Source organism: Rhipicephalus microplus, chromosome 2 (genome assembly GCF_043290135.1).
Source record: "Rhipicephalus microplus isolate Deutch F79 chromosome 2, USDA_Rmic, whole genome shotgun sequence".
NCBI lineage: Eukaryota > Metazoa > Arthropoda > Arachnida > Ixodida > Ixodidae > Rhipicephalus > Rhipicephalus microplus.
The window spans coordinates 159,488,417-159,503,767 of record NC_134701.1 but is presented as its reverse complement, the minus strand read 5'-3'; the positions used below and the strand labels follow the sequence as shown (position 1 = coordinate 159,503,767).

At 46.8% G+C, this 15,351-nt stretch overlaps 1 protein-coding gene across 1 annotated transcript in view; it reads right to left on the bottom strand.

The window, feature by feature from the left end:
- Positions 1-8,070, bottom strand: part of LOC119170645 (ras-related protein Rab-7a) — a 47,437-nt gene extending 39,367 nt beyond the window's left edge. Inside the window, exon 1 of the mRNA XM_075886968.1 lies at positions 7,957-8,070. The gene's annotated coding sequence lies outside the window, so the exon portion shown is untranslated. The remainder of the gene's footprint in view (positions 1-7,956) is intronic.
- Between the last annotated feature and the right edge of the window lie 7,281 nt (positions 8,071-15,351).

Sequence of the window (15,351 nt, the reverse complement as noted above, 5' to 3'; positions counted from 1 at the left end):
CCATGTTACCAATGACCTCCAATGGATTATTTTGAGAGGATCCTATCCGAGGACGCTGATAACAACGGGATTATTTCGATGGGCTCTTAGTTCCTAAGGTCCGTTCCTGTTTTGATGGTATCTTTGCTGTTAAGACCCGCCAGAGCGGCGAGTGGCTGTGTCATGGCGAACCCGAGGTGCCATAGATATGTTCGAACAACATTAGTTTGCGTTGTTTAAGAGGAGAGAAAGAGAGAAAGAACACAAGGAGAAAGGCAGGGAGGTTAACCAGGGCTGAGCCCCGGTAGGCTACCCTGCACTGGGTAAGAGGAGAGGGGAAGGAAAAAAAAAACTGTGTTGAACTTAGGACGACTTTAGAGCCGCCAAGATTGAAAGCTTGTAGCTTTACTCACACCAATGGTGGAGAGCAAGGCAAAAAAAAGTTCTATTTTTATTAGGTGCGGCCACAGTCAGCTAGCGATTGCCCATGCGAGGCACGAACCCGAAATGTAAACATAGGTGCGAGTGCGTGATTAGCAAACTCCATGAGACCACAGTTGCATTTGGTTACAGCCACAGGAGTGTTTTTACCGCTGTTACAAATTTCTTACGAGAATCCAAAGGAATGGAATTCTAAAATTAGATAACTTCAGTTGTTTTACGTATATAATTTTTTCTTTTTTTGTGTGTTTATTATGTTTTTTCCGAGGTTTTTGTTTGTTTAGAAATCTAACACTTTTAAATTATTACACATATTACCTAATTAATCCAACCCGCCCTTACAAGAAGTGAAGTAATTTAAAAAAGCAAGGCACCGTCCCATTCATGGCCTATCCCCCTAGGTGGGTTGCGCCAAGGTGTTGAGGAACCGACCGACCGACCGACCGACCGACCGTCAAGGTTGATGTAGTGTACTCTATTACTTCGTATCACCTTGCATGTCACTTTATCAAATTTCTTGTAACGCATGTGCATGCTTTTCGCAAGAAAGTATACCTACACCTCGGCTTATCGCAAGAGTATTGTACCGAAATATTTTAATCGCTATGGTTGCAGAGTATGCGAGCTGAAGATCTGTGTTCACTTTACAGATCATGCTTCAATGCGGATTGACTCGAGTAAAAAACAATAGAAGGTCGACAAACATCAAGCTCGTACCGACATCTATAACGACCCTTGAAAAATAGGCCATCCTATACACCTTGACTGCGAGGCGAAAACAAACTGAGATATTTCGCCTGTTAGATAATAATGGTAGTGGCGAAATCAGACGCACATTGTATGGCATATTTAACACGAAAATGTTTTATGCTGGTGTCCACTACGGCTCCGCTGACGTACTTCCGTCACGAAAGTGACGTTGAAAATATATATACTAACAGATTGCAAAAAAAAAAAAGGCAGATCCTACGTACTGTGGGAATCGATGATATGCAAAGCACGAATGAGGAAGGTTGATTTGTCACTTTAAGATGAGCACAACGATACTACGCGGACGTACATTATGTGGTATACATCACTTCCATGCCATGATTATCATGTTTGTATATGTCCTTTACCTTCGTCCTCTATTCATGTCACGTGATACCAAACTCAATATCAAGTGACGTGATTTGTGGATCGGTGATGATTTGATTTGGTGATTGATATGTAGGGTTTACGTCCCAAAACCACCATATGATTATGAGAGATGCCGTAGTATATAGGACTCCGGCAATTCCGGCCACCTGGGGTTCTTTACCGTGCACACAAATCTGAGCACACGGGCGTACAGCATTTTCGCCTTCATCGAAAATGCAGTCGCCGCAGCCGGGATTCGATCCCGTGACTTGCGGCTCAGCGGCCGAGTACCTTAGCTAATAGAGCACCGTGGCGGGGCGTGAAATGTGGAGCTAGCGAAACGGCCGCGAGCACGCTATGAGCGTAGAATGTAGTGATGTTTTGCATCACATGCATGTCATGATTATAATGTTTGAATGTGTCATTTACCTTCGTCGTCTATTCGCGTCATGTGATACCAAATTTGGTATATGAGAAACTAGCGAAATGGCCAGGAGCACGCCATGAGTGTAGCATATACAGTTATATTTTACATGATACGCATATATCAACATTATAACACGTCCAAATGACACGTTACTTTAGTCGCCCATTCCAGTCACGTAATATTAAATTTCGTATATATGGAGCTAGCGAAACGGCCGCGAGCACGCTATCAGCGTAGCATGTAGTCATGTTTTACATCACACGCAAGTCATGATTTTCATGTTTGGACGTGTCATACTTTCGTCGTTCATTGACGTCACGTAATACTAAATTTCGTATATGTGGAGCTAGCAGAACGGCCACGAGCACGCTATGAGCGTAGCATGTAGTTATGTTTTACATGACACGCATGTCAGGATTATCATGCTTGGACGTGTCATTTACCTTCACCGTCCATTCACATCATGTGATACCAGATTTGGTATATGGGGAGCTAGCGAAACGGCTGTGAGCGCGCTATCAGCGTAGCTTGTAGTCATATCACATGCAAGTCATGATTATCGTGTTTCGACGTGTCATTTACATTCGTCGTTCATTCACGTCACGTGATACCAGATTCGGCATATGTGAAGCTAGCAAAAGAGCCGCGAGTGCATCATGAGCGTGACATGTAGTCATGTTCTTACATGACACACATCTAATTATTATCATGTTTGCACCAGTCATGTACCTTCGCCATCCGTATATTCACGTCCCGTAATACCAAATTTGGTATACGTGAAGCTAGCGAAACGACCGCGAGTGGATCATGAGCGTGGCGTTTATTCATGACTAGACATCACATAAAAATACTGAAATGTGTGTCATGATTTCCGCGTTGGGGTCTGTCACTTATGTCCGCCATGCAGTCATGTCAAACCATACCAATTTTGCAAAGTGTCATGTGAACGAAACCATCGCAAGAGCAGCAAAGCCATGAAATGTAAATCATGACATTCGGAACATACATGTCATGTTTTCGTGTGAAGGATAAACAATAAGGCTCGTCATACAATTATGTTATGCCATACCAATTTTGGTATCGATACCATTATTGAGACGGCCAGGAGAGGGAAATATCGTAGGCGGCTAGATTGATGGATAGGTACGCTAAAGTCGCCGAAGTTCGCTCAGAAATGCTTCGCATGTTAAAACCAGAAAGCAAGCATCTGGCGTGCGGAATCAAACCAGCCGCCTCTCGATTCTTAGCGCGTGATGCTAACAACTACGCCACAGAACGTACGTTGTCTGGAATGCTAACGGCAAGCCATTTATACACAGCGTTTGGCAGTCCTCAGAGCTTCGAAATTGTAGCGCCTTTTCGTTATCAGTGGTGAGATAACGCGACAGGCTCGTGTTGTCTAAAACCCCTTGATCTTGGGAAAGTACCGCCATCCACTCTATATACTAGCCGCCGCGCGCCCAACCTCCTTTCTCCCTCCTCGCCCCCCTTCGCGTCTTTCCGGTCTCCAACACTTTTTCTGCACGATGATTGGTCTCCTTCGCGGTCGCCGTTGGAGACGCGCGCATTTTGCGCTTTGCTTGTGTTTTTCTTTTCAGCTGGCGCCATTTTTTGCCGATGCTCTGCGTAAGAAACGTAGCGCGCGCTTTGTTTTCTGTGCTTTGTGTGGGCGCTAAGCCGTTCTGTTGCGCCTATGGCTGCCACAACCGCAGTGAAAATGGTTACACACTTTTTATGATACCCCAAGATAAACGGAATGGCTTGCTCAAGCAGCAGTGGCTGCACAACATCGGCCAAAAAAAAAAAAAAAAAAAAAAAACTTCATTCCGACACGAAGAACAGTGAACTTTGCGATGTAAGGCGCCTTTCTTATTGCTCGTATCAAAGCATCACCGACTGCTGCATTTGAAATGTTATTTCGGCCTGCTCATCAAAATGCGTGCTTTTAGGGGTGAAGCTTATTACGCCGTGGGTCGTATGTCCTGTGCGTCGCAGTCGTCGTAGTAGCCAGTTGCATTGCATTGGATGGTAATAAAAACAGTGTCACAGCATATCCACGGAGTGAATGATGATGAGTGGGACGAAGCGTCCATCAGTCTGTCCATGCTTCCATGCGTCCGTGTGTGCTTCCATCCGTCCGTCTGTCTGTGCATGCGTCCGTCCACATGCTTCACCCCACTCGTCATCATTCACCTCGTGGATATGCTGTGATTTTTTTTCTCGGCTATTCAAGCGTTGCTTCAAAGTGGAGTTGTCATCAATATACTGCATTCCTTTGTTAGAAACAAGAAGAAAGTTTAATCGTTTAACGTTTTTATACAAAATCATGCCAAAGACAGTTGCCTTAAATGCACCTTGTTGCGTTCAGCCAGCCACTGCTAGAAATACCCGCCGTAAACGTGATCGATTCTTGACACCCATATTTGCACGGTATGATGCTTACAAATACATTTATTTTCCCAGAACAGTTGATGAATGCAATTCACTGCCTCATGAATTTTTTTCGGCTGACTATTTTGCTATGTCGCTGGAACGTTATCTACTTGGCGATTATAATGTTCAAATGTGTAATAAATTTTGTTGCTGTTTTACAGACGTGTGATCTCTGTTAGCGTATGGATACAGTTTCTTTTTTTTTTTTTGCTGTTGCGAATCACTTAATGTTTCTATGCCCCTCCTGCCTAGACCAATATGCTGGTCTTTAGTATGAATAAATAAATAAAGAAAATACAATAAATAAAAATATTCAGCTCATACTTCTTCACCTCGCACGCACCTCGGCATTCGTCGAAAATGCACAGCTAAAGTCTGCTTTCGCTGCGAACAATACGTGGGATGACGCTGAGCTTCTTGATCGCACTTTTTGTAACTGTTATAATTTGTTTACGAGAACGTTCGTTGGAGAAAACAAATTAATGGATGAATAAAGATGATACTAATTGGCGCTCGTTTCTATAAGGGTATTTATTTTGGTTTTTGTTTTTCTGGAGGTGGGAACTAACACGAAAAAATCACGAAAGAGATGCTGTCCATCGAAATAAATAAATACAGAGGTGCAACAAAAAAGCTATAGCACGGCAATAGCTAGTTAGCCATTTTTTAGGAGATCTTGGCCGCAATTGAATTGGTCACGTCTGCATTAGCATGTCTTCTATTCCCCAATAAAAACCTATGTTATCTCTTATACCAGATGATTTGATTGATATGTGGGGTTTAACGTCCCAAAACCACCATATGATTATGAGAGACGCCGTAGTGGAGGGCTCCGGAAATTTAGACCACCTAGGGTTCTTTAACGTGCACCCAAATCTGAGCACACGGGCCTACAACATTTCCGCCTCCATCGGAAATGCAGCCGCCGCAGCCGGGATATGAACCTCTTTTATACCAGTGTCACATGGGTACGTCTGACCGGGAGAAGTCGGTCGGGATAGGATTTTTTGATCGCTATGGACGCGCAGATTATGGTGACATTCCTGGTGCACAGTTTCTCTTTTCAAAAGTAACCCGATCGCTGGTTTCTTTGACAAAAACGTGAAAACACAGTTCTAATAATTCATATTCTTATATTTCTGTTATTATGGTAGATGAGTCACTGTTAGCGACACTTAATCGTATTGACATCGCTTAAAGGCCTTGTTCAGTTTGAAGACCACTGCGCAAAGCTAATTTCACGCCGAGAAGATAAACACATGGCTAAACGATCCGCGAAGTCATTGCAATATGTGGCGCTGTAAGTATCTGTGTCGAGTACGGGCGCACAAGGACGAAAAAAAAAATCCGACTACAGACGGACATACCACAAGCGGAACTACATCAGATGCAAACGTACAGCATGCTTTCATACGGCAGCAAAACATCCGCATCGTAGAACTCCCCTTAAATATTTTATTAATTAGCATGCCCCACTCATGCGACCTCTGGTAAAAACTTATCCTTGAATAAATGATTGCTCAGCGTTCCCAATTTCGTAATCACCATTAAAAAAATTCGGCACTGCTTCGGCGCGCAAGCTGCCGCAAAAAAAACCGCCTCCTTTGAATTCTACGGTGCGCCCGCTGGAGCGTCGGCGAAAAATGCCGCCGTGCGCCGCGTGTACGAGAAGCGGGCGAGGAGAATCGAGGAGGAAACGCGTGCGTGGAGGAGAGTGTCGTTACTTTTCCAAGATCAAGGGGTTTTAGTTTTGTCTGCGCTTCACGGTCGTTGCACCCCACCGCGGTGATCTAGTGGCCAAGGTAGTCAGCTGCTGACCCGTAGGTCGCGGGATCGAATCCTGGCCGCGGTGGCTGCATTTTCGATGGAGGCGAAAATGCTGTAGGCCCGTGTGCTCAGATTTGAGTGCACGCTAAAGAACCCTAGGTGGACGAAATTTCCGGAGCCCTCCACTACGGCGTTTGTCATAATCATGTGGTGGTTTTGGGACGTTAAAGCCCACATATCATCATCATCATCATCATCATCATCATCATCATCGCTACCAAAGTCCCCGCCTCCACGGAGCGTGGTCTCTCCTGCTCGCACGCTTTTCAGACTCGCAATTCGGGAGAGGACGAAGGTCACTTCGCACGCTGCCACGGCCGCGTTAACGAAAAGAGTGCGCTGCTGACACACGATGCAGGAAGAATAGTGACAGCTGTTCGCGCTTGTCCTCTTATACTTGTGAGCCCGTTTCGTGCGTCTTCTTTCTGTTTGAACAGCGCGCTTTAAAAGTGTCTAGAGGCGACAGTTAGGCCACGCTCGTCCTCTCTAGCTAATTTCGTGCACGCTTTCTACTTGAGGTGTGCGCTGCAAGTTTCGAGCTGCTTGCGGTTCTTGTACGACCTTGAAATTCCTTGCTGTTGCTCAAACAATGCACAATAAGCGCTCTACTACCTCTGTAAAGGCACGTTTCAGTTTAGTGTTATACAAATTCCTATATATAGGGGCATCATCCACGTTTTTTTTTTTTCTGCTGCGCTTTGTATATCCTTTTGTTGCGTGCTCCCTCACTGATCTCGGTTGCAGCTTCACCTTCGAGATGCAGCGTTGCGTCGCTGAGCTCGGGGTCACTGTTTCGACGCCAGTGTGGGTGTACTCGACAAAATGGTGTTGAAATGGTCACGTAAGTGCAGGCTGCACATTGAGGAACCACCCAGGATCAATATTAACCCGTAGAATCTCAGTGCTATGCGCCTCGTGATCAATACAGATTGTGGTTTAGGTCAGGCAGACGGCATATTTTAAATGATCGGATATCTATCTATCTATCTATCTATCTATCTATCTATCTATCTATCTATCTATCTATCTATCTATCTATCTATCTATCTATCTATCTATCTATCTATCTATCTATCTATCTATCTATCTATCTATCTATCTATCTTTTATTTACAGATACGTCCCCATAGGTGATTTTAGCAGGGTGTAAATACATCGTCATGGTAAAAAATCTAGGCAGCAAAACAACAAAGGGTAGCAAACATTGCTTAAAAATACAATACAGATGAATGCACAGCACGCATACGAAACATCAACTACATAAAAATACCAGAAAATACATATTTGAGACAGATAGATAGATAGATATATAGATTAGATAGATAGATAGATAGATAGATAGATAGATAGATAGATAGATAGATAGATAGATAGATAGATAGATAGATAGATAGATAGATAGATAGATAGATAGATAGATAGATAGATAGATAACTTAAATGTGAAGTACCTGTTCTATCACCTCTAGTTCTTATCGGGCATCCGTGATCAGTAGATTGATCCAGCAACCATTCTTATTGATAACTTTGGCTAAACAAAAAAAAAAGAGAATAGGGGGCAAGAAACTCACGCAAGTTCAAATGTCAATAGAACGCCTACCAATTTACGCATACAATGCAACGCAGCCTGTCCATCTGCGTGTATCGCACTAATCGCAAACCATTGGAGATAACAGGTGATCTCTCGTAATACGTGCGCCGTTCTGTAATATATCGAGCATATATACCGACCTTTCTGCTCCAGCTTGGTGGAGGAAGAGCAGAAGCCTGCACACCGGTGTCAGCCGCAGCGACGCTGAAACTCCTCCTGTGTTCTCTGCAGCGAATACTTCCCTTTCTTCGAGAGAGAAAGCGAGGAGCGCATAGAAGCCATGCACGTATGCAGCTGTGGGTAGAGGTCGCGGTGTTGCGTACTCGTGCGCACAAGGGGCTGGCTGACTCGGCGGGCGTGCATGCGCAGCTGCCCGAGTTTGCAGGAAGACGCCGCTTCTCGCTTCACTGTTCTGCGGACGTGCTTCTTTCGTTTTAACAGCTTTTGCTTTGACAATTTGACAATGCGTCACCGCGCGTTCGTTTTCTTTCTTTCTGGGAGTCAGTGAGGGAGCAAAGATGGAGAGGGTGGAAACCGGGAACTTATTGAAAGAAGAAGCGCCGCATTATTGACTATTACAGCCAATTAAGTGCAGCCTAACAGGTCTCCAAGCAGGTCAAAGGAGATCGGCTGTGAACTAGGGTTCACGGGAGCAGTATGCTCGCAAGATGATTGTGCACCATGGGTACCACGTTGCGTGCTGGGGTTGCACCGGTCGCCTTGTGTTTCTCGTCGTATCTTTGTTTCCCGGCGAACAATGGGAGCTCGGCGACCGCTGGGAATTAGTTGCGCAGGTGTCGTCCTTTTTCATCGTCGCCTCGTTTCCGTCGCTGACAGTGCACGTAATACAAACGGACGTCAGGGAGCTTTCTTTCTTTTTTTCTAAAAGCATAAAACGAACAACTCGCACTTTCCGGCCGTGCTGTCGCACGTTGCCCGAGTCAAACAGTAGCTGTCTGTGTATGTAGGTTTTAGGGACGAAAATTAGGGTGACGTAATATTGCTAGGCTAACACGTATGCACACGGTGGGGGGGGGGGCAGGGGGGCGGCTGCCCCTTTAGTCACCCGAGGGAGGTGGGGGTGCTAAGTCAGCCCCGTACATCGACAAAATAGGAAGGGAAGACGCTGCGACGAGCCTTCGCCAACCCCTCTCCCCTGGAGCGGAACCCTACGCACACCTATGGTTAGGCTACAGACATGTGGGGCTACAGACGTGTGTGTGTGTGTGTGTGTGTGTGTGTGTGTGTGTGTGTGTGTGTGTGTGTGTGTGTGTGTCGGTCGGTCGGTCGGTCGGTCGGTCGGAGAACTTTATTTAGTCCTGCGAAGACGAGAATGCCCCCGTCAAGGGGGTACCGTCTGGGAGCCCCTCCCACGATGGTGTGGGGATGTTGAGGCTCTCGGCGACTTCGCGGGCTCTCTGGACTGCCCTTAGCTTCTGGTCCTTTGCGGAGCTGGTGATGAGCTGGAGCCAGTCTTCCTCAGCAGAGGGAGACCCTGAGCCCCCGCGCAAATCGTGACACTGCCACAGCATGTGTCGAAGTGTGCTCCTCGCATGTCCACAGCGCGGACAGCGGGGGTCTATTCTGTCTATGAATTTGACGAAGTAAACGGAGATGGATATGTGTTCGTCTTAACATTCGCAGGGTGATTGCCTGCGGTCTGTTTATGTGTGGGAGTGGAAGCGGAAACTTCTGACGCTTCAGTCGATAGTGCTTGCAGACCTCGTTAAAAGTGAGAAGAGGGTTCCTTTGCCACTGCCCTTCCTGGGCCTCACATTGCCCACTTCCGGCGCGGTAAGTGAGACCTCGCGCCTGGGATTGTGCAAGTTTGTTGGCGTTTCGGAGGGTTTCGTGAGCATCACTGCCCACGTGACCAAGGAAACAAATTAGATGTTTTTTTTGCCTGTCCAAGATGCAGCAGAGAGAATGCGAGCGGCTTCATCGCACACCAAGGCTTTCACGAGAGCTCTAGTGGCGGCTCATGGGTCCGTGTAAATAGTAGAACAGTTCGAAGTGGCCATGGCGATGGCCACTGCCACCTGTTCGGCTTTGTCGGCATCCGAATTTTTAAGCGTAAGTGATGTCAGCACCTCACCCCGCAATGACGTAGTTGCTGAAACAAACTAATTAAAAGCTGCGCATTGTGCTGCGTCAACAAGGTGACGTTGTCCTGAATCGTAGCCGCTGTGCGAAGGGCCCTGGCCCTTGCTTTGCGTCTGCCGTAAATGTACAGGGGGTGCTGTTTCGAGGTATCTGGAATACGTAATACATTTCCATGACTTTGATAGGGAGCGCACAATCCCTCTGTCTGGCGATGGGAGACCGTATACCAGTACGTGCTAGTAACTGTCTGCCAGCTTCCATAGAAGCCAGTCTTGCAACTTGAGTGACCTCTTGTGCCTCTAATATTTCTCCAAAGGTGTTGTGCACACCCAGCGCCAATAGATTTCCTTTACTGGTGCACTGTGGGAGACCCATCACCTTTTTTATGCTCTTGCGAATTATGGGATCTACTCGGGCTTACGAAATGATCGTATCTTCACCGAAGCTACCTATCAGCAAGACGCTGCTCGCCAACACGGCGCTGCATACCATGCACATATCCACAAGATGGTCGCTTACCCGCGACTCACTCTTCTTTGCTGCAGCAGACTGCGAGTTCATAAACGATTAAACGCCAACTTGCTCGGTACCACATGCAGGGTTTGCGGACGCTGTGATTGAAGTGTGATTTGTGCAGTGCTCTGTGTGTGCGGTGTCTCCGTAAAGTGTATACTGGTCGCGAGTCGTTGTTTGTCGAGGTGTAGATGTGTCACCAGGTATCAACATCGGTGCATCAATATCTAAGGGTGCTGTAGCTACAAAACATCAATAGACATTATATATCAATGAGTAATAAACATTGAACTTTATCTCTCAAGACACGTTTCACTTTCGTGTATTACTACCGATTCAAACACTTTTTTTGTGGCACTGCGTTAGTCTCTCGTGCAGCACTATGACAGCAGCGTTCCCAGGGAGGCTTTATTTTCCCTTCAATGTCCATGGGCTGTAGGCTACCTGCCATGCGCTTTCTGTTGCACCTCGTGCGAGCGGAAGACTTCCCCGCGTGACCTCTGGCGTATCACTGTCTCCACACTCAGCTCCGGCATTTAAATGGACATTAAAGCCAAATATTAGGTCGACGTTGATTGTTCAAATAGCGGTCCAGAAACCTCGTAGTGTTACTTTTGTACCAATGAAGGGCCTATTTTGAAATAAGATCACGTGTTAGTGCACCACATCGGGTTAGCGCACTTCAAATTACCCGCCTCAAGAAGCGGACCGACTGGACCGTCCCACGTGACGGTTACCGTGCACAACGTTGCCCGGCTTTACTGCACTAGTAGCAGCAGACTGAAAGGAGCGGGAGCCACAGCAGCAACAATGGCCATTGATCAATTTCCTGCCATTGGCTTCAAGATTGCAGACGCGTTTGTTAAGTAAGTAAGTAACTAAGTAATTATTCCTATTCTCTTTTGATACAGGGCAGGCGTTGCATGCGCCACAGGAATAAAATTGTTTCAACTGCGCCCCGCTAGATAGCACCACATGTCCCGTGTAACCACGTGAAAATTGAATTTTTGAACCATTCACGTCATTCCCCATAGTAACAACCAGCAATTCTTTTTTTTTTTTATGAATCAAACAGGAACGAACAAGCAGCATTTTATTGCATCTCTTGATGCACGGAAGGTTCCTTATTTAGTGCAGTTAGATCGATTACTATGATTAGGTGGTCTGTCTGATGTCATCGGAAACATTTTGAAAATGTCCTACGACGGCGCTTGTGCTCTTGTGCATTTACCTTAATTTCTTGGTAAGTAGAGCACTGTTGTTGATAATATTGTCGTTTTCTATGTTGTCCTACATTGAGCTTTCACCCTGGCGTAAATTGTTATTCGACTTTAGTGTCCCTTTAAGGCTTGATGTCCACCTTAACAAAAATCCACACTCCCTAACAATGCCTGCATTTTATGCAACAACTATTGCATTTTTTTGCCATGACCAGTAGACCTATCCTGGAGTAAATTTGCCGAGTAACCCTATAGTTAACACTACAACTGCTTTATTGCTCCCGTTAGTTCCTCAAGCTCGTCGTTCTCGCTCTAGTTGCGTATCTTGAAACACGCTGACGCATTTGTGACGCAGGAAAAAAAAAACTCACAGCATATCCATGAAGGGAATGATGATGAGTGGGGCGAAGCGTCCGTCAGCCCGTCCGTGCTTTCGTCTATCCGTTCGTTCTTGCTTCCGTCTGTCCGCGTGACAATCCTTGCGTTCATCCAGGCGTCTGTCCGTCTGTCCGCGCGTCCATCCGTCCGTACCGCCGGGCGTCCGTCCATATGTCCGTCCGTCTTCTAGCCTGTCTGTCCATCTGTCCGTGCGTCTATCTAGTGAACACTCCAAGTACCACCATCTCGCATCCCCTGTGGCACATACCTGCTCCGCGAGTCCATCCATCCGGCCGTCCGTCTGCTAGTCTGCCTGTCCGTCCGTCCATGCATCCGTCCGCGCGTTCATCTAGTGAACACTCCAAATACCACCATCTCCCATCTCGCATCCCCTGTGGCACATACCCGCTCTAGAGCGGGTATGTGCTACAGGGGATGTGCCACTGGTGGCTATGTACGTACGACAACGGAGGATGGACAGATCCACGCCTTAAGGAGCTTCGCCCATAAAAAGATGCTGAGGGCAGCTTTCCTTTCCAGGCAGAATTGCTGTTGTGCAGATTTGAAAAGGAGCCAGAATTCAAGCAAAAAGTAGCCAAAGCAGCTATGTCATTTCAGTTTGTCGTCACATTTGTAGCCAAATAAAACAGAATATGTATTGTAACTGGATTTATTTTTTTAATATACAATAAGCATGAATTCGAAAACGTGAAGACAGAATTAGGTGAACGGTTTTACGACCCTGCTCGGTCTTTGAACACCATGCTAGTTGCAAAAATCATTCATTCATTCATTCATTCATTTGTTCGTTCGTTTGTTCATTCATTTGCAATGACAAGGTCAGAACATAGAATAGTCGATAAAACATGAACGTGTGACAGAATACAGCGACTAAAAAAGAACGATGTATAGACTTACTTCAGGCCTCACAAAATATATAATTGTCATCACTTATTCAGTAAGGAAAGTGGTGCCAATAGTTTGGTCTGTGCAGTAGAAAATAAGCTTCTTGTTTTACAAAATGGAATACCTGCCACATAGCGATAATCAAAGCATTGAGACATTCAGTGCGGTGATACAATAAATGGGTCGTGAAGAAAGATATTGTATGTCCAAGCGGCTAAATTTTCATTTTGTTGTGAAAGAATGAGTACGACCGTGGTACTTCGGATGGCCGCCGGAACCTGCCTCTCGCCACAATCCTTCCCTCCTTCTAATTCTCTCCCTGCTATCGCCTACTTTCATCATCCTCTGCGCTCAGCGTTCGCTCTCATACGTTCTGCCGGTTACGGTGCCGTCAACACCGCTCAAAGCTGTGCTTCAAGGGCCTGACCACACGTACGCGTTGATGCACGTGACCGCATGGCGAGTAGAACCGGCACCGCGCCCCTTCCCTGCAGACGTCAGACTCTGCCCAGGCGGCGCTTCGAGAAACGCCGCCACCAGTGCCCCCATCGACGCGCCGGCCTTAAATGGGTAGTGCAAAGCGAGCCGTACGCAGGCGAACGTGCAGGCCCTCCTCTTTCGTTGGTCTTGAGGCGCGGTTTTTTGAAAATCAAGGGCCTGGCAAGCTTGTTCCTTCAATCCAACCTCGCTTCAGAAAAGTAGGAAGCTCATCAAAACGAACGGTGGGTACAATGCGAAAGATGTTTCAGTTATTTCGGCGTGCTTCAACTGGCACGTTAAGTGCAAGCGAGCATCGTGTGACATCGAGTTCGGGGCAAGCACTCCGGCGTTCGTTGTGTAACGCCTAAATACGTTAAACTTGGGCACACACATAATGTCCAAGCGATGAAGTGCATACACGAGCAATCTATCTTACGATGAATGGTACGAAGCTCGCTTTATCCGGCATAAATAGCCCTGACGATTTTCGCCTTTGCAGTTGCATTATCCATCGATCTCTCGCTTTCTGCGCGTTGAAATGTTTTATTACGCACGCTAGAATGTTCTGTTGACAGTTGTCACCTGTTTGTGTATACTGCAAATGGGGATACATGCGTGTCCACTTTGTCGGTGTATAACAGAAGGCAAAACCGAGCTCTGGCAATCGCGAGGACAGACGGGGAAAAAAAGAAAACACGCACTCATTGTGGTCATGATCAATTTGAGGTTTGCCTGTATGGCATACGTGTTCGCATTGCTTAGTTAAAGCCGGAACTTAGAGCCTTCAAAGCACTCAGGCGCAATGGTGTGCAACTTCAGATTATCGGTGGTCGTGGCGTGTGCGATGCTTATCGCGCGCATGACCTGTCTACAGCTGCCTGGCGTGCACCGCGGTCAGAGGATCTGTTAAGCTTGCATAGTCAAAATTAGCCCAGTTCTCCGTCAAAGGTACTCAGAACTCTAACAGGAGACCTATACATGGTCACACTTTCTCATGCTCATGGCTGTGGAGAACACGACTAATTCGTTCGCCCAACACGTTCGCAACGGCCCGTATCCAGCGCTCTCGTCGTTCTGCTTCGCAAAAGCTGCGGAAATAAGTGAAATTGAAGTCATTTACGTCTGTAGTAAATTACAACGCAAAAGTAGCATCATATGGGGTCTCTTTTTGTAAAGCGTGGAGCTGTTCTGTCTGCTCTTGTTTTCACCGTCGTTCTGGCGAGTGAACCAGCAATCGCTTCACGGCGGTTCGGTGACGTGTCCGACTAGCAGAGAGAAATTCGTTGTTCTTTTTCTAAGTGTTCAATACGCAAAGACGCCCAATATTTAGCTCAATAGTTGTTTCGATCACTGTAGTTGCACCCGGTTGCGCAGCAAACAGTGCAAGGGAGTCTGGCTTTGCGCTACCCAAAACTGCGTCGACAGGTGGCGCTGCGTGTCCCCAAAACTCGAGAGTCTGACGTCTATGAAAAGAAAGTGCGAGCGGCTACAAGAAGTGTTTCTCTCCATAAGAAGAGGGCGCGAAGCCGATTCTATAGAGATCACGCACTCACGCGCTGCGACGCGTATGTGGTTGGGACTTGTAAGAAGGGATGCACGCTTTATGTCGCTGAAACGCCAACTAGGTTTGAAGTTCCGGCTATCCACTGTTTATTCACTGTTGTATATAGCAAATGTCGCCGCTGCAATTGCCGGTGCTTGAGTGCTACTCACACCATTCTGTGCATTGCAGGCGTCACGAACCAAGCGAAACGACGAGCGAAGCCAGCCGCTGTGCCAGCCGTGCAAGCGCACGAGCTTCGACCGAGGGGCCAGCGCGCGTGATGGAGGAAGACAGTGTTGTTAGAGGCCAGTATCCCGTGATATCGATGGACTCCCCGTTCGCTCTCTTTTATACTCGCTTGCTCTATGTGTTGAGCCAATGAGCCAAGCTGT